Source organism: Desmodus rotundus, chromosome 1 (genome assembly GCF_022682495.2).
Source record: "Desmodus rotundus isolate HL8 chromosome 1, HLdesRot8A.1, whole genome shotgun sequence".
Taxonomy (NCBI): domain Eukaryota; kingdom Metazoa; phylum Chordata; class Mammalia; order Chiroptera; family Phyllostomidae; genus Desmodus; species Desmodus rotundus.
The window spans coordinates 53441301-53463560 of NC_071387.1; the positions used below are offsets into that span (position 1 = coordinate 53441301).

Here is a 22260-nt window from a genome sequence, read left to right on the forward strand (position 1 = left end):
ACCCTCACTGCTTTCTAGCTAGGGTGCTTGGGTCTGCATAGGCGCAAAACGGCGCGGAGGGACGCGTGGCCCCAGCCGTCGGTCTCGAGGCCGAGACTGGGGAAGTGGAAGCAAAGGCAGGAAGGAGGCACCCGTGCGCGGGCGGGGAAAGTCTGTGCTGTGCTGGGCCGCGCGCAGGGGGCGCCTTCCTCCCCGGGCTGACTCATTCCCGGCCGCCTCCGCAGCGGGAGGCCGCACAGAGACGCCCATCTTGGGGAGGCGTCCCCCTACCCCCGCTAGCTCAGCTTCTCCCTTCGCTCCGGCCCAGGGGCCGTCCCGGGAATCTCCGCGCGTGCCCGCCGGCTTCGTAGGAGGCCACGGTCCTGCGTGGCCCCCCCTCGCGGCCCCGCGGCGCGCGCCGGCGTACGCGGGGCGCGGGTGGAGCGGCGCACGCGCAGTCCGGGGGCGCGCGCCTCGTTTCCCCCCTCCCGCCCTCGCCTGGCTCAGACCCGGCCTCAGTTCGCCGTAAATAGGCTGCCCGACGGACGGCCAACCGGTCGGCTAAGTCCGAGTGTCGCCTGCGGCTCTGAGGAAACCGGGTGGCCCGGGCGAGGGTGGAGACGAGTACTGTGCCGGGCTGCCCGGCTGCCTGAAGTAAGAGTGGTGGGGGCTGCCGGAAGTAGAGAGGAAAGAGGAGCAGGAGGGGGCAGCAGCGGCTGTAGCTAACGGCCTCCCTGGGCACTGACCCGCTGGGCCCGCGACCGGCTCGCTCGGGAGTTCGCGCCGCCGACTCGACCCCTCGGCGCCCGGGCTTGCGGCGCGCGTCGGGGCGACGAGCTGCTGCCGCGGCTCAGGGGAAGGCCCGGTCCTCGCCGCCAAGGGATGTGAGTGGGAGCCGAACTCGCACGGGAGGGCCCCAGCCTGGCGGACGCTCGGACCCGTACCCGCTCCCGCGGCTTCGTGGACCTTGGCCGGCCGGAGGCACCTGGTAGGAGCAGCCCCTGTGGGCTCGGGGGCGCGTCCTCGTCGCCCGGTCCGCGCAGCTGGCAGTATTACTGCTGTCTAGTCTTTGGGTGGGGGACTGCAGTCGTCTCTCCGCCACCGTCCCACATCCTGCTCTCCGCTTTCCTCCTGCTCCTGGCAGTAAACTTGACAGCAAGAAAATCTTCCTCTTTATGGCGAAACAGCGGAGTGTTTTGCTGTTGATATTTGCATCCATGTGTGCCTGATATCCACCCGCACCCTTTACTGCTTACCCCTCTTTAAAATTTTCCCGACATCCAAACAGCCTAGAAAAGAACATGCATTTCCCCTGGATGTCTGCGGTAGTAACTGCTGCTTCGCTTCTTTTTTAGGTTTCAGGCAAGGGAACAAGATGTGAACTGTTTTTCTTCTGCAGAAAAAGAGGCCCTTCCTCCCCTTCCCGCGAAGGTGAGTTTGCATCCCGGCTGCTGCCCTTTATCGCTGCAGTAAAGGTGAGGGGATCACGAGCTGTGCGTGCGAGCTCGGAAGGTCGGCGACGTGTTTAGACAGGTAGGCTCGTGGTTTCCTACCCTGCTCGAAAAGGCAGTGCTGCACTTTCAGTGTTGGTCTGGGAGAGTATCTCTTATTGTTGCCCTTGGATTTGTTCAGAAACATTCAGTGTTTCTTTCTCTGCTGATGAGACAAATGATAGGGCTTTGCAGAAAAAACGTTGGCAGGTACCCTTGCTCTTCAAGCAGCCAGAGATTCTTAATTTTTCAAAGAGGAACATTTTCTAGTACTCAGGTATGAATTGAGAGAACACGTTAGCCGTTCTTGCTGGGGTTTCTGCTACCACACTGAATGCTTCCTGGATGGTTTTATCTGCCTAAGTTTGCTGTGTCGGTTGAATTTACCCAGTTTGCTTTCCGGTGATTGTTAATCTGTCAGGAGAAACTCCTTTTCTCTGAATGAAAGGATAGAAGCAGCTGAGGTGTGTCATACACAGTGGGGAGGAGAAATGTGGAGAAGGAAACCAGAAGTGGAAATGAGAGATGACAATTGCTTTTGGTTTCATAATAGGTTTATACAAGTGAGTTGTTGGGCTACTGCAAATATTCTGATATAACACCCAGCAGATCTGAAGATGAATGATCACCCTTTGTCCTCCCTTTCCCCACCCCCTTCACCTTTTACGCTTACAGTGGGAGAACCCTTTGTATATGCATGTAAGCGTTAGTGTGTACCAAACAACTGCAAACGGGATGTGTCCAACACTTGCCTTTGTAGTGCATGTACTTGCCTGTCCAGGAACGCTGTCATACTTGCTGACTCGATAAGCACATAATACTTGTTTTTGCTCTAATTGAATATCCTGTGTTTGGAGTTCATTATGTTTTAGGGACCATTTAAGGATCATGTACTGTTTGGGGTTTTGTTTGTTTGTTTGTTTGTTTTGGGGGGGTTGGTGATTTGAGATAGGTGCCTCAGGTGTGGGAAGGGATATCTTTTCTCTGCTTTTACCTGGCTATTGCTGAAAGGTGGGGTGCTTTCGAGGCAGAACAGGAAACCGCACCAGCTTGGGAGTCAGATCTCTGTTGGAATCCCGGTGTTGTATTATTTAAAATCCCTTTGAGCCTCACTTTTCTTATGATTGTTGTGAAGATTGAATAATATTATGCGTGCAAAGTGGTAAATTGCTTGGCTGCTATAAAAGTCTTGGCTGCTATCATGGCTGGGCAGGCCAAGGAGATTGGGAGAAGGGCAGAATGACTCTGCATAAGGTGATCTGCCAGTGACCAGTGTTTCTTCCTCTTTAGAATAAGGAGAAAAAGGAGTTTTAGGTCTTTAACTAGTTAAGGGATTTTACAGCTTTTTTATGGAAAGGTTGTGCCTCCAGCTTTGACACCTTTACCCCCTTAAGCTGCCCCTACCAACTATTGTGCTGCCCTCTTGTGGTTAATTGTGCTAAGAACTTTCTTTTGCTCCTCCCACATTGCTTTTTTTTGGGGGGGGGGGGGGTCTTGTTTTAGAGCCCTTCCCTTTCCTCCCAGCACACAGTTTCCCAAATTGTGAGCTGAGGTGCCCCAGGGCCCCAGTGAACTCAGGCCTGAACTCTTCATTTGAAGTAGTTCACAGTTTCAACATTAGATTGACACATTTCTTTCTACAATGTCATATCTTTACATTGTCATATCTTTACAAAGCTGTGTTTTCAGAGGTTGCTCTGATAAAAAGCAAATACTACATGAAAATCAATGGTATAGGCAATGAGAGTGTGATGTTGTCTGAGTTCATTCCTAGGTTTGAGAAGATTCACACTGCCCAGCAAGCACTAAGTTGTAAGGACATTAACACTTAAATGGTTTCAACCTGCCTACTTAAGTGTTTGTTTTTGCCTAGGGGTCCTGGAAGAAAATTGCAAAGACTGAGGAGTCCCAGAATGGAGAAAGTTGGAGACCCTCAGCCTTAGCTTTTGGTTGACTTTTCTGATTTCAAAAAAAGAATTATTTTTAATGGAAAAACTACATTTTTTTAAATGTTGGTCACTAATTGACCCTCCTCTCTACCAAAATTTTTGATACAATTGTTGATCAGCTAGTACCATCTGATCATGTTAGGGATAACAGAAATATGGATAGGACGTGTTGAATGGGTTAATATAAGTGGTAAATGAAAGAAGTAGTTTTAAAATGATGCCTAATTTAAATCCCATATAACCAGGAGAGAAGGAAATTACAAAAGGATATGAAATAATGATTTTTGGGGGGGATGTGTTGAGTTTGAGGATATGGTCAAAAATATTAGAAGATGAGTACTGTGACTAGAATGACAAATGAGCAACAAGATTAGTTTTAAAATGAAAGAACTGGGCATGCTTTGGTTGTTTGATAATTACCTTCCTGGTGTTAACCATATGTTTTCAAATTGGTTGTGTATGCTTTGATGAACAATACCTAGATTAAAAAGCACAAATGCACAGAGTGCTAAGCACATGGGGAACATTCAGTAAATGCTATGTATTAAAAAGGAACTTTAGCCCTGGCTGGTGTAGCTCAGTGGATTGAGCATGGGCCTGCAAACCAAAAGGTTGCTGGTTCAATTCCCAGTCAGGGCACATGCCTGGGATGCAGGCCAGGTCCCCAGTAGGGGGTGCACAAGAGGCAACCACACATTGATATTTCACTCCCTCTCTTTCTCCATCCCTTCCCTCTGTCTATAAAAATAAATAAAGTCTTTTAAAAAAAAAAAGGAACTTTAGTCAATCACCAAACAAATACTTATTAATGCCTACAATGTTATAGGTACGTTGCTATGTCTAAAAGAGATGCAGGAAAATATAAAATAGGTCCTTTTCACTTGGGGAGATAAGTAAAGAAAGTTACAGATATTTGAGGTCACTTAGAGTTGAAGCATAAAAGGCTCTGGAGAGGAGGTAGAATCAAATCTAGGTAAGATTTGATTTTGCCTCAGAGGAATGAACTTATATAGGAGGTAAACAAAAGCAGGACATGCATGATACATTCAAAGAACAGTACATTAAAAAAATTTGACTGAAATGAAGGTTTGTGTAGGAGATTGGTAAGAAACCAGGTTGAAAATGTATGTTGGAATTAGATTATGGATGCCTTTAAGACCTGGGATGAGAAGAATGTACTTTACTCCATAGGAAACAGAGAAGCTTTACCTATCTTAATTTTTGTGTTAAGAAAGAGATTGCTAAAAGTATTTTAGGAAAATCAGAGAGGCACCAATGCTAGGCTTGAAGTAATGAGGATTTGCACTTAGTGGAAATAAGACTGGAGAGATGTCACATAAGACTTCATTTTGGATTGGATAGGAAAGGAGGATAGGGCAGGGGTGGGGTGGGGTGGGGTGTGGTGAAGAGTAATCAAAGATGACTTTGAGGTTTTGATCTTTAGTGACAGAGGTAATGAAGTGTTATAACTCCAAGATATCTGAGAACATCTGGGCCACAATGTATACATTTTCTGCATTACGAATGAGAGACCCAGAGAGATTTAAAAATGTGTCTAAAGTTACTCAGCTAGTTAGTGACAAAGAAGGAACTAGAATTTTATTAATGGCAGTGTTGACAGAGATAGGTATGAAGGTATTAGTGGCTGGTTGAGGAGATACAGATATAAGCTGGACTTATATTTTGGATATGTTGAGTTTGAGGTGACAGTGGGATAGTCAAGTGAAAAATAGATAGCCAGACAGTGGGACACATCACTAGAACTTGGTAGAGAAATTTAAGGCTTGGATTATAGTGCTCAGAGTAAAGAGCAGTAGACCTGAGATTAAGCCTTGGGAAATGTCTGTAATTAGAGAGTGGGTGAAAGAAGAATTGGCAAAGGAGGCAAAGAAGGGGCAGTTAGCATGAGAAGCAAGTGGATGGGTAGGTTAAGAAGGTGAGAGTGATTAACATGTTGATCATTCTTGATCACTGCCAACCAATGAGAAGAATCAGAACTGAAAAAACGTCTTAAAAATGTGTAGTAGTGTTGTACCTGGTATTAAATCTAGGAAAGAAGAAGAAAGAAGAAGATTGCTTATAGTGTCCTCATGCAGAAATAACTGCTGTTAATATTTTGTTCTTTCTAGTACGTCAAATCTTTGGATTCGACAATTGGCTGAACAGTGGAGACTTCTAGCCGAGGCTCTTATCATGGAGATTAATGATGAAAATTTTGGGTGTAATAGAGACTGGGAGGTATTTTTGAGAGTATTCATCATTCTTCTGTGTCCTTTCATTTTGCACTACACAGGTACTGCTATTCCTTGTGGACACTAGCCTTGCATTTGTATTATTTAAATAAGTAGACATTCAATGAGCTAGTGGCTTAGGCAAGTGGTCTCTGGGTGCTATCATATTGGTAAAATCTGAATAAAGTGATAACATAAGTTTCTAAAAGGAAGGAGAAATTCTTGGTAGATAACTTAAAACTGAAGTTAGCGTGATAAAGAGTGTTCACAATTGGAGAATTGGAAAGGGGAAAGGCGAGCATTATCTGTTTTTGAAGCCTGTACAGTATAGCTATGGTTGGGATAGTCCATGGACTATTTGTTTTGCTTGAATGCTTGTTTTAATTTTCCCAAGGACATCCTTTAGCCTGCATTTTTGATATCAGTCCTTAGGAATAGAGTATTCATTATTGCTTACTAAATGATTTTAGTTTAATAAATTCTGATTATGAAATATAGTGCCACTAGATAATATTCTTGTAATATGAAAGGTACTGTGCTGTGAGGAAGTACACTGCTTTGGAAACAGGATCAGGGACTGACTCTGCTGTCAACATGGTGTGTGATTTTGAGCCAATCACGTAATCATTGAGCCTTGTATTTTCCTTATTTAGAAAATGAGGAATGGACTAAATCTTTAAAAAAAAAACCCTTTATTTTAAAAGAGTGGACTCATGTGGTAAAATATGTATGAAGTTCATAACAGTGTCTTCTGGTGTTACCTCTATATTTCTAAATTACAATCTAAAATCAATATCCCTCCACCCCCACTGTGTCTGTACCTGTACTCTGCCCTTTTCCCCTTGGCAATGAATGAACTGTTCAGTGTTGCATCTAAGGCTTCTCCATCTACTTGTGTAGAGGAATCCATCCCTTTTGTATTTAAGGATTTCGCAATTGTATTTCTCCTTTTTTTTTCCTTTTTTTGTCTCTACCAGATTTTCATCAATATGAAGTCTGGTTGCTATTGCTATGTGACATAACTACCCCAAAACTTGTTGATGTAAAATATCTACTTTATTAGATTCACAGATACAAATATTATGGGTCAATAATTCAAATGGGACACACCAGTGATGGCTTGTTTCTACTTCATAATGTCTAGGACCTCAGTTGGGAAGACTTGTTGACTGGGGATAACCTGAAGGTGGGTTATCCCCACCTGACTGGAATCATCTGGAGGTGTCTTTACTCATATGACTGGTAGTTAATGCTGGCAATTGACCAAGATCTCAGCTGGGGCTGTTAACTAGAGCATGTACATATGGCCTGGAGTTCCTTACAATATGGGGACCTCAATCAAGGTGGTTGACTTTCTTACATGGTGAGTCAGAGTTTAAAAGCCAGTGTTTTGGTGAACATGGCAGTCGGGGTGATGCTGAGGATTAGACTCCATTTATTAATAGGGGGCTGGCAAGGTCACATTGTAGAAGAAAACATGGGATAGAGATGATGCTTTTAAAATATCTTATTAATTTGAATGAGTAGGAGAAACATCAGTTCATTGTTCCACTTATTTATGCATTCATTGGTTCGTTCTTTTTCTTAAATTTATTTTTATTGTATTTTTTCCATTATCATTTAGTCCCTTTATACTCCCCTTCCCTCCCCCGCCAGTAATCAACACACTGTTGTCCATGTCCATAAGTCTTTTTTTCCTTTTTGCTCAATCCCTCCACCCCCTAACCTCCCTCCCCCACCCACCTTAGCTGACATCCTGCTCTCTATGAGTCTGTCTCTATTTTGCTTGTTAGTTCAGTTTGTTCATTAAATTCTATGTAGGAGTGAAATCATATGATATTTGTCTTTCTCTGACTGGTTTATTTAACTTAGCATAATGTTCTCCAGGTCCATTCATACTGTTGCAGATGGTAAAATTTTCTTCTTTTTTACAGGTGAGTACAATTCCATTGTGTAAATGTCCCATAGTTGTTTTATCCACTCATCTACTGATGGACACTTGGGCTGCTTCCATATATCTTGGTGATTGTAAATAAAATAATACTGCAATGAACATAGGGGTGCATATGTTCTTCCGAATTAGTGTTTTGGGTTCCTTCAGATATATTCCCAGAAGTGGGATCACTGAGTCAAAAGGCAGATCTGTTTTTAATGTTTTGAGGTATCTCCATACTGCTTTCCACAGCGGCTGCACCAATCTGCATTCCCACCAACAGTACAAAAGGGTTCCTCTCTCTCGACATCCTCACCAGCACTTGTTTGTTGATTTATTGATGATGGCCATTCTGACAGGTATGAGATGGTATCTCAGTGTGGTTTTAATTTGCATTTCTCTGATGATTAGTGACGTTGAACATCTTTTCATATGTCTGTTGGCCATCTGTATGTCCTCTTTGGAGAAGTGTCTATTCAGGTCCTTTGCCAGTTTTTTAAATTGGGTTGTTTATTTGGTGTTGAGTTTTGTAAGCACTTTATGCATTTTGGATATTAACTCCTTAATAAATGTATCAGTGAAATGTATTTCCCCATCCTGTGAGTTGTCTTTTTATTTTGTTGATGTTTTCCTTTGCTGTGCAAAAACTTTCTAGTTTGATGTACCATATACATCAAACTTTTGCTGTGTATAATGCGCACTTTTTTGCCCAAGTTTTTGAGGGACAAATAGGACTGTGCATTATACATGGGTATAATTATTACATACCATGGGTATAATAATGGGTATAATAATCCTGTGTATAAGAAATACAAAAGTGTGGGTGTGCAATTACACATGGAAGTGCATTGTACATGGCAAAATATGGTATATCATTGGGATCATGATAGGAATTGCATTGAATCTATAGATTGCTTTGGGTAGTATGGACATTTTAATGATGTTAATTCTTTCTGTGAACAGTTTGTGCTTCCACTTATTTGTATTTCTTCAATTTCTTTATTCAGTGTCTTATAATTTTCTAGGTACAGGTCTTTTATATCACAGATTAGGTTTATTCCTAGGTGTTTTATTCTTTTTGAAGCAATTGTGAATCGGATTGTTTTCATAGTTTCCCTTTGTTCATTATTAGCATGTAAAAATGCACCTGACTCTGGATATTAATTTTGCATCCTGGTTGGTTTTTGTATGTATGTTCCCTGCCAGGGGCTCGAACCCACAACCTTGGTGTATCAAGATAATGGTCTAACCAACTGAGCAACCTGGCCAGGGCCCTAGAGCTATTGCTATGGCCATCTTTGGACAATACCATTGCCATAGTTTACCCTTTTGCCACACTTCACATCCCTCCTACACCCAAATTACTTGCAAAAGACACCAACTTCCTCCTCAGAGACCTCTAAATTCACAACCCATTGTGACAGCTGGAAATCCAGTATATCATCATCTAGATCAGGTCCATGTACAGATCAGGTTCCTTGGGTATGATTTCTTGAGAATGATTGTTCTTTATCTGAAGACTATGAAGAGACAAGTAATGTTCCCACATAATTAACATACAATATTGGAAAGGCACATGTAAACCACAGTAGTCACTCCTGTACAAACAGAATATAGCAATTCTAAAACCTGGCTAGGTACATGTAAAATACGTGGCTAGGTATTTTCTTGATTGGGACTCAGTCCTATTACCTTGTTATTCTTAGTGGGCCCTGCCTGCTTCTTTTGGTCTTTGGTTTCACCTTCTGAATTATCCCATTTTTTTTTTTCTCCAGAAGAATTTATCTTCATATGCAACTGAGTAATCTTCTGAGCTTCCTTCCTGCCTATAGTGTCGTTTAAGGTTCAAAGGCCTCCTTTAATTTTATATAGTTACTGTCCTTTTCATTCTAAGCTAATATAACTCCTTTAGAACCTTATGGACTTTCTGTGTAGTAGTTAATAATTGACTCCATGAGACAAAAGCCATACCCACAAATCTCTTATAGCAATTTTTTTCCTACCTTAGGCTCCCTATGAGGCTGCCATGGAACCAAACTCTTAAGATCCTAAGTTAATCTTGTGTCTGAAAGGATCTATAAGGTGCTGACTTAGATCTTGCTAAGGTTTTAGCAATGGATCTCATCGTCCCAGTCTAGATTGATCTTTGCCCTGAGACCCTTTCTTACTTCCAGAACACTTTGGTGACTGAAAAGACTGTTTTGAGCCCTTTACATTTCCTTGAAATTCCACTCAAAAAGTGAACAGCTCATTCTTTAGTTCATTTCCCTTTGCTCTCTCAATTATTAAGGTAGCTAGAAGAAGTTAACTGCTTCTTCAACATTCTACATAGAATCCCCTTAATTCCTTAAGTACAGTTGACCCTCGAACAACATTGATTTGAACTTCATGGGTCCACTTTTATGTAGATTTTTTTCCAGTAAATATATTGGAAAAAATTTTGGAGATGTGTGATAATTTGAAAAACTTGCAGATGAACTGTGTAGCTTAGAAATATTTGTAAAGTTAAGAAAAAGTTAGGTGTGCCATGAATGCATAAATATATGTAGATACTAACCTGTTTTATCATTTTACGATAGTAACATAAAATATACACAAATCTATTATAGAAAGTTAAAATTTATCAAAACAGGCTCACAAACACAGGCTGTACATGGCAACATTCACTGTTGAGATAAATGTAAATAAAATAAAGATGCAAAAGTTAACTGTAGTACATACTGTACTCCTGTAATAATTTCATAACTACCTTCTGTTGCTGTTGTGGTGAGCTTGAGTGTTGCGAGTATCCGCTTAAAACGCTGTGTGACCTTAATCATCTCCTTGTGAGGACTTTGTCTCCAGTCAATTGCATATTGCAGTCAAAGTGTCCTATAGGACAACACTATAGCAGAGACCCCTGATAGAGAGAACATCATGAAAGTATGGAAGGATTATACACCATTGAAGATGCCATCGTTGTTGAAGAAAAATCTGTAAAAGTCATCAAGCCTGAAGAAGTTCCAGTTGAGGAAACTGTCCAGATGTTGTGTGTGAATTCACAGGATTATGACAGCCAGTCAAGGAAATCATGAGATTGTGAATATGACAAAAAAGGTGGGTGGTGAAAACTTTCAAGATATGAATTCTGGAAAAATTCAAGAGCTGATAGGCACCACACCAGAGAAATTAACAGAAGATGACTTGATAGAGAGTAGTGCTCCAGAACCTGTCATACATGAGGAAAAAGAAGTGGAAGAAGCAGAGCCAGAAAACAGACATTACACAGTCTGACAGAAGGGTTCCGATCATTCAGGACTGCTTTTGACATCTTTTAGGACATAAACCTTTCTATGATACTGACACTGGAAGTAAAGTGGATGGTGGAAGAGTGGTTGGTACTATGTAGAAACGTTTTTAGAGAAATGAAAAAGAAAAAAGTTAGACAAATTACAATGTATTTCTGTAAAGTTACATTAGTGGAGCCTCTCTCTTCTGTTTCCCTTTCCATATATTCTGCCTCTGCCACCCCTGAGATCACAAGACCAGTGCCCCCTCTTTCTCCTCCTCTCCAGCCTGCTCAATGTGAAGACAGGGATGAAGACCTTGATAATGATCCACTGCCACTTATGATGATTTACTGCCACTTAATGAATAGTGAATAATCAGATGACATAAACTTACTGTATTGATAAATGTATTTTATCAATACAGTACTGTAAATGTATTCTCTCTTCCTTATAATTTCCGTAACATTTTCTTAAGAATGAAGTATATAAAACTTATACAAAGTTTGTGTTAATTGATGATGTTATTGGTGAAGCTTCTGGTCAACAGTAGTCTATTAATAGTTAAGTTTTGGGGGAGTCCAAAGTGATATGCAGATTTTTGACTACACAGGAATCAGCACCCTTAACTCCTGTGTTGTTCAAGAGTCTACTGTATATATTTTATTTTCTATGATACTGTAGGTGATAGTTTTGCCAAACTTTCCATTACTATATAACAAGGATCTCTAATTCAGCCTTCAGTAGTATTTTCCTCACTTTCCTTTAAGCCGTCTCTTTAGGCTTCAATTAAATCTCCTTAATGCTTTTTATATTTGTGAACTCAAACCTCTGATGGGTCCTCATCTGTTCCTGGCTATACTAGAACTGTCCCCTAACCCAGAGGTTCTCAGAATTGGCTGGAGGGTTGGTTGTAACACAAATTGCTGGGCCCCATTCCCAGAATTTCTGTTTCTGTTGGTCTGGAGTGGGACCTGAGAATTTGCTTTACTAACAAGTTCCCAGGTGATGGCTGATGATGTTGATTGGAGGACCAGACTGTGAGAATCACTGATATGAACCAGGGTTGGCAAAGTTTTTCTAGTAAGGACCAGATTGCAAATATTTTAGGATTTGCTGGCAAGATTATCCCTATTGCAACTACTCAACTCTGCCTTCATGATGCAAAAGCAACCAAGGATAATACAAAAATGAAAGAATTTACAAAGATTTATTTACACACTGGCAACTGGCTGAATTTGACCTGTGAGCATTACCGTATTTTGTCATGTATAATGCGTGCATTTTTGCCCAAATTTTTAAGGGAAAAATAAGGATGAGCATTATACATGGGAATAATGATTAGATACCATGGGTATAATAATGGATATAATAATCCCTTGTATAATGTGCACAGAACGTGGGTGCACACTATACACAGGAGTGCATTGTACATGGCAAAATACAGTAGTTTGTCAATTCCCAATTTAATGCCATTAATTGACACATTCTCTTCTAGCTACTGACCCATTTTCCACTTTTCCTTTAGAGCAAAGCTCTTGAAAGGGTTGTCTGTATTTTTCTGTTTTTATTTTCTCAAAAATTTTATCTACTCTGAATGGGTGACATTTAAAATGTTTTAGAATTCAAAACATATTAAAGTTCAGATCAGTGTGACTCAGTTGGTTGAGCATCATCCTGCAAAGCAAGAGGTCACCAGTTTGATTCCCGGTCAGGGCAGGTGCCTGGGTTGTGGGCCAGTCCCTAGTTGGAGCACATGCAAGAGGCGATTGATCAATGTCTTTGTCACACATCAATGTTTCTCCCCCTCTCTTCCTCCCTCCCCCCCTCTAAAAATAGATAAAGTTTAAAAAAATATTAAATATCTCTGTACATAGGTCAGTTTGCATGTGTAGGACCATAACTCTAGATTACATAGAGGAATTGCTGATTCAAAAGTGATATTTGTTATTAATTTCAGTAAATATTGCCAAATTGATCTCCACAGAAATGCCAGCTTATACTTTTCTACACTTATTTTCAGATGGTTTGATATTTGTCAATTTGAGATGTGAAAAATGGAATCTCATAATTTTAATTTGCTTTGAATTTTTCTTTTCTGGGAACTATTCGCTCATATCCTGGCCCATTTCCTGTGTGATTGTTGAGCTTTTACTATGATTTGTGGGAGTGAAACTGGAAGAGTCATTGTTCGTGCTGCTTGTCACTACCAGAACCAATAAGTAGAGACAAGGATTGAATCTTTATGGGCACTTTATTCATATGCTGGTGATCAGCGAAGATGGCTGATTATGTACCCTCACAAACTGTCTTAACATCTCATCTCAAGTTGACCATTTTTTAGGGAGAATGAAAGGGTGGGTAAGGGGTTTGGAAAAAAGTTGGCAAAGAGTTGCAGTCCAGCAGCAATTTTCCTAGTGTTTCTTTATCTGCTGATCAACAATTCTTTATCTCCATCTCCCACATTCCCTCCCTGGAACACAATGGCTCATATACCATTTCCATCTCTTGCAGACCCCCTGAGGCACAAAGGTTGAATTGCTTGTTGAAGTCCTGGAGTGGTGTAGGTCAAGGGTCCCCAACCTTTTAGGCACCAGGGACAGGTTTAGGTTTCAAGGAAGACAATAGACATTTTTTTCCACTATGAGGGTGGGAAGGAGACAGGAGGCAAAGTTCAGGTGGTAATGGGAGCAAAGTTTTGCTTGCTGGCATGCAGCTCACCTCTTGCTGTGTGGCCCAGTTCCTAACAGGCCACGGACAGGTACCTCTCTGGTCTGTGGCCCCCGGGGGTTGGGGATCCCTGATGTAGGTCATGCATTCTGACATCTTCTACATTTATTAATCACTTAAGCATATCAACTGAAGATAAAATCATTCACTCCTGAATTCCCCTATCAGGAACTCTTTCTAGACTAAGAAAAATAGTTCTATGTGAAATGAATTGTAAATATTTTACCCAGGTTGTCTTTTTATCTTTTTGACTCTACTTATAGTGCAATTTTTTTGTCATGCATACATTTTTAGTTTTTATGCTGTTCTTTTTGTTAGTCATTCCTTTTACTACTTAAAAAAAGGCTTACTTAGTTCCCCACTAACTCTGAAATTATATTTTGAAACTCTCCCATGTTTTCTTGATTTATCTGGAATTTATATTGGTGCAAGGTATAAGAAGGGACCCAACTTTTTACCCTCAATGGTTTTTTCGTTGTTCCAACACTGTGTGTTGAATAACCCATCTTTTCTCTACTGCTGTGAACTGGTAGTGTTTTAAATTATATATGTAGTTGGGTCTATTTCCAGACTCCGTTTTATTCCAACATTGGCTGCTGTGAACCACTCTGTGATTTCTAAGTCAGGGATTATTTGTATATTGGTTGTTTTAAAAATTACATTCATCACCCTGGCTGGTGTGGCTTCATTGGTTTGAATGTCATCCCGTAGGCTGAAAAAGGTTTCGGATTCTATTCCCAGTCAGGGCACATGCCTGGGTTACAGGCTGGGACCCCAGTTAGGGGCGCGTGAAAGGCAACCAGTCGATGTTTCTCTCTTACATTGATGTTTCTCTCCCTCTTTCTCTCCCTGCCTTCCCCTCTCTAAGCATGTCTATGGGTAAGGATTAAAAAACAAGATAAAAATTACATTCATCAATGAAAGGGGCAAAAAGAGTTGCAGGTGCTTCTTCTGATTGATCAACCTTGCTTAACAAGTTTAAATACCTTTCTGGATGTTTGTGTATAGTGACAAATTCAAATATAGCTTGAAATGATTAGGATCATCTTGTAGGGTCATCATTTAGTCAGTCATTCATTACTGTATTTTGCCATGTGTAATGCACACTTTTTGCCCAAATTTTTGAGGGAAAAATAAGGATGTGCATTATGCATGGGTATAATAATCCCATGTATAATGCACACAAGGATGAGGGTGCGCATTATACATAGCAAAGTACGGTACTTAGCTCATCATTCAATAGCTCAAGCCACTCCCTCAGTGGGTCACTCAGTTGGTCAATTAGTCACCTACCACCTACACACTCAAGCAATCACTCACTCATTAAAAATAAATGAATCATTGATGTAATTATGCAGTCAACACTCAGTGTCCATTTTGTGCTATGTACAGGATATAATGCTAAGATTGTAGTGTAAGCCATGGATATAATTTTTAATGTCTTCATACTATTCTATTGGCTATGAATACCATAGTGTATTTATCAGATCCTTTTAATGTTATTGAAAAAATTTTCATTATTATTAACAGTGTTCCATAGAATTCTTAGATACACATCTTACTGTTGTGCTCATGTCTTTTTAAAAGGAAAAAATCTTAGGTATTCTTTCTTCCATATCCTTGCCAAAGCTGAGTATTGCCAATCTTAATTTTTGCCAGTCTGCTAAAGAAGAAACAATATTTCATTTTTATTTACTTTTCTCTCATTTAATGATGTTGACCATGTCTTCATTTTAGGGAATGTTTGCATTTCTTTTGTAAAATGCCTACTCATGTACTTTGATCACTTTTCTCATTGATTTGTAAGGATTACTTGTATAACTAATTAAACCTTTGTAGCATGTTTCTTTCTCACTTTAAAAAAAAACGTGATTGTGATGTTTATAGTTTTATGTAGTCAAGTTTACCCATCTTTATTTTCTTTTATTTTTTGCTTCGATGTTTGGTTTGGAAAGGATGTACATATGTGAAAGATTTTTTTTTTTTGAGTGTAGAAATAATTAAAGTGGATGGATTTAAAACACACCAAAGAAATTGCTGGAAATGTCCAACTTCAAATAGGTAAGGAGACAAGTCAGAAGAGCATTAAGAAGAGCTAACAAAAATGATTTTTAAAGAGAGTATGAAGCATTTGAAAATGTGTTTTAAGTCATTTTGAAAGAATAAACTACAAATATAAAAAGAAATGAAATAAAGGCATATGTACTCATTGCAGAAATAGTTTCCTAGTAGCAATTACTTTAATTTGAAGTAGTTTTTTTAGATCTTGTTATGCTTAATTTTAATTTTATTTCTTTAATTTTTGAGGATAGTTTCCTTATGGTCAATTTTTGTAAATATTTCATATGTGCTCAAAATGTATTTTTGATGGAAAGTTGTATCTTGTCATTTTTTCTAGTGTATTGTCTTTTATTGGCGTGTGGAGCACTTTTTATATTGGAGGTACTCCTTGTTTGACAAATGAGTTGCAGATGTTTTCTCTCGGTCTGTCTTGTGCTTTTGTTTATGATTGCTTTTCCTTAGAAAAATTAAAAATTTAATATAATACATCTTTTTCTTTCCTGTACAGGTAAACTACTTGATTGACTTCAGTGTCATTAATGTGTATAAGGAGGCTTAGTATGTAAGACAGTAGGGGGAAAGGCAGACCATGGGGCACTGGACAGTGCATGTCCTAAGGCACTAAAATTAAAGTGGGAATAAAAAACATTTTATTGACCAAGGAAAATGAGAACTCAGGCAATTTCTGTGAATTTTGTTGTATCGATTTTGTGTTTTTCATTTTGCATTATAAATTTTTTTCCATTCCAGGTAAAAGTTATCTCAAAGATTCTTTCAATATTTTCATTGTTTTATATTTTACATTAAATGTTTAATTTATATATAATTTATTTTTATATATAGTATAGGTTTAGCATGTTTTCTCTAGTTGTACTGTCAGTTATGCCAGTGCCTTTTGTAGACAAATAAACTTTTTCTTCTAACTGTATCAAAATATTGTTGTATTAAGTTCCCACATGTACTTGAATTTATTTCTGGGTGCTGTTTTGGTCCACTGATCTGTCTGTGTGCATACCAATACCACTTTGGTTTTAAATGCCTATCAAATACATTCAAGCAGAATTTAACAGAATCTCTATTTATAAAAAAAACTTCATCATTTGCCTTTAATCTTGTTTAGTAGAGAATACACAGTTTTTATGTAATAAATGAAATTCTTACATTATCCCAGACACCATTCCTCTTCATTAACCAAAAAAGGGGCTCTTTTGTACTGTTACAGCTTTGTAAGTGTATTTTAAATGAAGAAAGAGGTCTGTATATGCACAAGTAAAGAAAGATTAGCAAGTAACAACTGCTTTTTTGTAACAAAGTGTACCATCTTTGGTTTAATGTATCAGATTCACAGGGGACCTTTTACTTTAGCAGACACTTTTAAGCTTTGCTTAGTGAAAGTATATAACACCTCTCCTCCTACAACCAAATTACTTTGGTTTTAAAGCATTCATAACCTCTGTACGAAATTTATCCTGTGGCCTTATACTAAATGTGCTTAAAGCCTCTACCATTTCTGACTTCATAAAATTTTTATTTTTTAATTACAGATGATATAGATTATTATATTAGTTTCAGGTGTATGACCCAGTGATTAGACATTATATAACTTACTGTGTGATAATCCCTATAAATCTTGCACCCGTGTGACATCATACATAATTATTAGAATAGTACTGACTATATTCCTTATGGTATAACTTTACGTCACCATGACTATTATTATTTTTTTTTAAATAGGGAACGCTTCATGAATTTGCATGTCATCCTTGTGCAGGGCTGTGCTAATCTTCTCTGTATTGTTCCAATTTTAGTATATGTGCTGCGGAAGTGAGCGTCCGATGACTATTCTGTAACAACTAATTTGTATTTCTTAATCCCTTCACCTTTTTCACCCACTCCCCAACTCCCCTCTCATGTTGTAACTGTCAAAATGTTGTCTATCTATGAGTCTTTTTCTGTTATGCTTGCTCATTTATTTTGTTTAGATTCAGTTGTTGATAGTTATGTACTTATTGCCATTTTTGTGTTCATATTTTTTTATCCTTCTTCTTAAAGAAGATCCTTTAACAATTTCATGTAATACTAGTTTTGTGGTGATGAACTCCAGCTTTTTCTTTTCTGGGGTGTCCTTTATCTGTTCTTTGACTCTAAATGATAGCTTTGCTGGATAGAGTAATCTTGGTTGTAGGTTCTTCCTTTTCATCACTTTGAATATTTCTTGCCATTCCCTTCTCTGTCTGGCCAGCAAAGTTTCTGTTTAGGAATCATCTGACAGTCTTATGGGAGCTCCCTGTTGGTAACTAACTGCTTTTCTCTTGCTGTTTTTAAGATTGTCTCTTTGTCTTTAACCTTTGAAGTTTTAATTATGACTAATGTGTCGTGGCCTCTTTGGGTACATCTTGTTTGGGACTCTTTGTGCTTCCTGGATTTGTATGTCTGTTTCCTTCACCAGGTTAGGGAAGTTTTCTGTCATCATTTTTTTCAAATAGGTTTTCAATTTCTATCTTCTCCTTCTGCCCCTGGTGCCCCATGATGTGAATGTTGGTATGCTTGAAGTTGTGCCAGAGGCTCCTCCCATATGGCTGATTTGATTCTTGGCTTCATCTTCTCTGTTGTTGATTCCCTGTAAATTATTCTTCACTTCAGTTAGTGTAGCCTTCATTTCTTTTTTCGTTCTTTTTATCCTTACCTGAGGACTTGCTTATTGATTTTAGAGAGAGGGTAAAGAAGGTAGCAAGAGAAAGAGAAACATTGATGTGAGAGAGAAACCGATTGGTTGCCCCTCACTGGGGACTGAACCCACAACCTGGGCATGTGCCCCGGCCAGGAATTGAACCTGCAGCCTCTTGTTTATGGGATGGCTCGCCACCCAACTGAGCCACACTGGCCAGGCTATCTTTCATTTCTGACTGGTCTTTTTTTATGCTGTTGAGATTCTCACTAAGCTCACTGAGTGAGTACCCTTTATAGCCAATGTTTAGAACTCTGCTTCTAGTAAATTGCTTGTGTCCATTTTGTTTAGTTCTTCTGGAGTTTTGTTCTGTTCCTTCATTTGGGACATGTTTCTTTGTCTCCTCATTTTGGCAGCCTCCCTGTGTTTATTTCTATGTATTAATTAGGTAGAGCTGCCACATCTCCAAGGCTTGGTAGCTTGGCCTAATGTAGTGGGTGTTCTCTAGGGTCCAGTGGCACAGCCTTCCTGATCACTCTAGCTGGGCACTCCAGGTGCACCCTCAATGTGGGCTGTGTACACCCTTCTGTTGCAGTTGAGCATTTATTGCTGTTGGCCCTTCAGCGGGATGGAGAGGTTTACCCCCAGGATGATCAGCTGCAAGGACTGGCTGTGACCACCAGACTCCAATCAGCTGTGCAGAGGCCCTCCCCACAGAGCAGGATTTACTTCATTGGGACTCTATTGCTCTCTGACCCGTTCACTCCTTAAGTGTGTTGCTTGTGTAGGTGGTTGGGTGGTGATACTTCCATGTGATCTTAAGCTGCCCACTGAGGCCTCTTGGGAGTTGCAGGCCAAGGTCAGCTGCAGCCTCTGTTTTGCACAGGGCCACCTGGCATGAGCTACAAAGCAGTTTTCAGATGGCTACTACTTGTGCTAGGCTTGGAGGTGCCCAGGTGAGGCCAAGCTGTGAACCAAGACCAAGCTGTGAAACAGCTGCTGCTAGTTTTGGGGCTGGAGCGACTTGGTGAGAGAGATATGGAGTATGGGGACATGCTGAAGCCAGGTGCTGCCTCAGCATGTCCCCATTTCCGAGATTTCAGGGAACTCTGAAGTGTGAACCAAGACAGGCCATTCATATGGAAAAGCCTCTAGAAACAGCTTGTGTGGGGCCTTGAGCAATCACCCCAGCAATGCGAACACTGTGAGCCCCATTGATGGAGTCTCAGATACGGTGCCCACCTGCTGGCTCTGTGGGTGAGGGCTTGTCAAAGGAGCAGTGGCTTCTGCTAGCACTTCTATCTGGGAGAAATGTGGCCCCCGCAGCTCTTGCCCTGATGCCAGACAATTCAGTTTCTCCTCATATGTCTCTGGTGTCTCAAGCTGTTGCCAGTGCTAAATCTCAGAGGGAGTAGATCTGAGTAAGTTCGTGCAGGCCCTTTAAGAGAAACTGCCTGGGTGTCCAGCAGCCTCTGTCTTCTTCAGCCTTAATCTCCGCTGGTGTTCACAGCCAGGAGTTATGGGGATATCTCTTCCTGGCACTGGAACCCTGGGATGGGGGCTGGGACCCTTGTTTTTCAGGGGGAACCTCAGCAGCAAAGTTATACCTCTTGAGTTTTTTCTGCCACACGTGGGTGGGGGACTAGTCCATTCGAGTTTTCACCCCTCCTACCAGTCTTGGTGTGGCTTCTTTAATTCCCTAGTTGTAGGACTTCATTCAGTAAGACTTTAGGCGGTTCTGAATGATAATTGTTTTGTAGTTTAGTTGTAATTTTGATGTGTCTAGTTTTATTTTGTTTAAACCAGCTTCCAAATAAGGTCCACACATTGCAAGCTTACAGTCTCTATCTAGTTCCTGCATTGCTTTTCTTTTTCCTTTTTAACCAGGTTGGTTGCAGTTTCCCACAATCTAGATTTGCGAGATCACATTCTTATGGTGAAGTTTGATGTGCTCGTCTGTTCTCTGCATTTCCTGTTAATTGCTATTTTACTGGCTTGTCTTTAAGATTTTCATATACTACTAGAAGATATTTTCTTATATATTCTTGTTTTACTATTTATACTTCTTTAGATGATTTTTTTCAATTTAGTAACCATAATTAAAACTTAATGGCTTTGTAGGTGACTGTAATTTGAAAAAAACACAATAACATTGCCTGTATTTTATTGAAGATTGTTACAGAGTCAAGGAGTATACTATACTGTTATTTCATCCCCTTGCCAAGCTTTCTTCCATCAGAATTGCCTTTTTCTTTTCTTTCACTGCTTTTATTATTTCATCTGTAGGATGTTGTTGTTGTTATTGTTTAGTTCTTTTTATAGAGCCCTTCTGAATTCCTATCCCCTTGTAAATTGAGTTCTCTATAGCGTCAGTATCCTTGTACTTCCCTACCTTCACTGGAAGTTGCCTTTCTTAAAGGTATTGCATCCTATCTACCTTAGTGTCTAGATGAAGTATTTACATTTCTGCTTTATGTTTTATTTTCATATTCTCCTTTTGATCTTTGACTATCAGCAGCTACCCTTTATCTTTTCTGCTCTTCACCTGTAAGAGTAGTGTTGTCAACTTGATTTCCTTCTTTCCTAATGACTTTCTTCTTAAATTTTCCCCCAGATATTTCATAAATATTGAGAATTTATAATGTGAAACAATCCAGTTACAATAAGTTCTATTCTTATGACTAATCCTTTTCTCCAGAGGGAGTCAGTATTGACTGCAAACTTCTGGTAGTAAAATCTCTATTATACCTATACCACCTTTTCTCAAATTGATGATTTCACTCTTTTATTTCCTATATTTGTTGTCATTGATATTTAAGGTTATGTATTTCTAACTTTATTTGTTATTCTAGCAATCATAGGCAATATTTGGTGATTTCTCACTTTCAAAGATTAATGCTCCTCTCCCAAGTTTCTCTTTAGCCACCCTCCTTGCTGTCACATGTCAGCATCTAACATTCATATTTTTATGTTGATTAATACTTACATTCTGTTTAACAATAATTAAAACTTAAGTGCTTTGAAGGTGATTATAATTTGCAAAAGCAACAATGACTATATTAAACAGTGGTGGACAAAAGTAGGTTTATAGCTGTGAGTATGCAAAACAGAATTTATTCTTGTATTATTTATTAATTGTATTATTTATTTGTATTTAATTGTAAACCTACTTTTGCCCACCCCTGTATTGAGGATTGTTTGTTATAGAGTCAAGGAGTATACTCTACTGTTATTTCATCCCCTTTTTTGGCCAAGTTTTCTTAGAATTACCTTTTTCTTTTCTTTCACTGCTTTCCTTTATTATTATTTATCATCTGTGGGTGTTTTTGTTTAGTTTAGTTTTATTTTTAACTCCATCAAGCAAGCAGCCTAACACCCACTTTTTTTATGAAGTCTTCCAGAGTCCCTCTGCTTCTCTCTGGGCCGAGTGTGCCTTAGGCTTTCTACCCAGCTGTTATTACATGACTTGACTTTCCAACTTCCCAGAGTTGGATCTATTTTTTGGACGAGATGTCATCTCTTTTTATTTACTCCTTTGGAAAATAACTTCACATGATGCTTTTGAGGTAAACTTTAAATCTTTGAATGTTTGAAAATGGCTTTTTCTTTTGGGTGAGAACTCAAAGTTAAAAACTTTGCATGAAATTAGAAAATTCAAAGTAAAGATACACAATGAAATAGAAAAGTCATCCTTATCTTTGAGATCCTTTTCCTAGAGGTAGTCTTCTTTCAAATTCTTTTTATTTTATTTTTAAAAGATTTTATTTATTTATTTTTAGAGAGAGGAAGAAAGAGAGGGAAATATCAATGTGTGGTTGCCTCTCAAGTGCCCGCTACTGGGGACCTGGCCTGCAACCCAGGCATGTGCCCTGACTGGGAATCAAACTGGTGACCCTTCAGTTCGAAGGCCTGCGCTCAATCCACTGAGCCACACCAGCTGGGCCTCTTTCAAC

The 22260-nt window shown here is 39.7% G+C and overlaps 1 protein-coding gene and 1 non-coding gene across 5 annotated transcripts in view; one reads left to right on the plus strand and one right to left on the minus strand.

The window, feature by feature from the left end:
* Positions 1-200: 200 nt before the first annotated feature.
* Positions 201-22260, plus strand: part of JAK2 (Janus kinase 2) — a 110762-nt gene continuing 88702 nt past the window's right edge. For 2 of the 4 annotated variants that reach the window (XR_006654685.3, XM_071221554.1), the window contains exons 1-2: positions 201-967; positions 1335-1410. The gene's annotated coding sequence lies outside the window, so the exon portion shown is untranslated. The remainder of the gene's footprint in view (positions 968-1334; positions 1411-22260) is intronic. The other 2 variants (XM_024554958.4, XM_045190946.3) reach the window with 2 other exon arrangements.
* On the minus strand, positions 17366-17471 carry LOC112300414 (U6 spliceosomal RNA). Its single transcript, XR_002974388.1, has one exon. It is a non-coding gene; the product is annotated as a U6 spliceosomal RNA (small nuclear RNA).